Below are 1,674 nucleotides of genomic sequence, written 5' to 3' on the forward strand. Positions count from 1 at the left end.
GCTCCTAGAAAGCTGATTTCCATGTTCTTTCCACCTTCCTCTAATGCACACAACTCATCAGAAGGTGAGAATGCACTCCAGGAAAGAGCATGTACAGACCTCAGGTAAACGTGGTTGGCTTGGGCTGACAACCGAGTCCACACCCACCCCACCCCTTGACTCTTTGCCGTCAGATGCTGTGGAACAGAGGGGCTGGGCCCTTAGGTCAAAAAAGGCTGAAAGTTCCTCCCTCTCAGAGGAACCTGTGGGGCCTGAAAATCTAGACCCAACAGTGCCTCTGGTCCCCAATGAAGGAGCATCGGTCACCCCCACAAGAGAGAATAAATGTCTTTAGCTTCCTTTGGGTCCCTGGTCCCCCTCTGGGCACTGACAGGAAGGCGTAGAACAGAGGAAGCACTTGGACAGCAGGCGGGGCTCTCTCCCCTCCTTTTTATCTCCCCACTGCCTCTAACTCCTTACCTTCTTAAACTAAAATGCAGTTACCCTAGTAGTAATCAGATGTTTGGATACCGTTCACTTAGACCTGCCTAGACACTCAGTTCATGGAGGCTGAGCTGCCAAGGGATGGAGTTAAAAAAGGAAAAGAAAAGAGAAGAGGAAAGAAGAAAAAAACTATAAAAAGAAAAAATACAATAAAATAATTTTATATTTTATTTCTAAAATGCAAAAAATGAAAATCGTGCTGCACACATGTGCACCGTGCAAAAGCAGAATTTCACAGCTGAAGTTCAGTAGCCATCACAGAAGGGGCCTTGGTTTGTGCCTCTCCTAGATGGGAGAGGGAAAGGCATGAACTAGTAAGTTAGAGGAGGGGCTTGAGAGCCCAGGGAATACTTTATCTAAAAAAAAGAAAATAAATTTAAAAAGAGACACAGGGAAACACAGAGAGACAGAGAGAGTTGGGGAGAAGGAGACAGAAGTAGCTCCACCCACTAGAAATGAATCTGGAGGGAGAAGTCTCAGCAGAAAATCTTCATTTTCAATCCCTGAAAGCAATATTTCACAGCTGAAGTTCAGTGACTATATAGCATTAGCTAGGTGCTTCTTTATAGTATATTCATTCCACTCAGAGCTTCATGCCTAAAGTCAGGCATGTGTTCACAGATATGTGTATATCAGCTGATCTTGCTATTGAAAGTACTTAGATTAATTAAGATATTTTGTGAATCGATAAAATGTATGGGGGGGAAGAAATGAAAAGCAACTGTAGACACCTGAGATAGTGTGGGAGGAGGGTGGGAAATGGCAGAGGGTGAAAAATGGGGAGAAAAAATACATACATATATATATGAAACGTTTTTAAATCTCTCTCTTTAGCACCCACTCTTGGCCTGTCTTCCCTCTAGGGGAGAGTCAGCCAGGAATTGAGACATTTGGGGATGCAGAGCACGCCTGTGCTCCGGGGTCTGGGCTGAAGAAGGAGTGGGGAGGGAACCAGCAGTTAGCGTAATGGCTATGTCACTGGACTCCCACATAGTCGACCGGGGTTCGCGTCCTGGACCTGGTGGCTTAAAACTCACGCTGGGCGCGTGTGCGTGCATGCCCAAGATCCCGAGGGGAGAAGGGAGGAGAAGGGATTGTGGCGTGACCCTGGGGGGTGATTTCTCGCTTTCTGTCTCTATGTCTCTTTCTGTCTGTCTGGCGAGCGCACGCGCCCTATAGCGAAAACCTCTT

At 46.7% G+C, this 1,674-nt stretch overlaps 1 pseudogene; it reads right to left on the bottom strand.

The window, feature by feature from the left end:
- Positions 1-1,674, bottom strand: part of LOC102499879 (putative olfactory receptor 10D4) — a 12,350-nt pseudogene that overhangs the window by 1,741 nt on the left and 8,935 nt on the right.

The sequence above is a fragment of the Tupaia chinensis genome, unplaced genomic scaffold (genome assembly GCF_000334495.1).
Source record: "Tupaia chinensis unplaced genomic scaffold, TupChi_1.0 Scaffold144170_1, whole genome shotgun sequence".
NCBI lineage: Eukaryota > Metazoa > Chordata > Mammalia > Scandentia > Tupaiidae > Tupaia > Tupaia belangeri.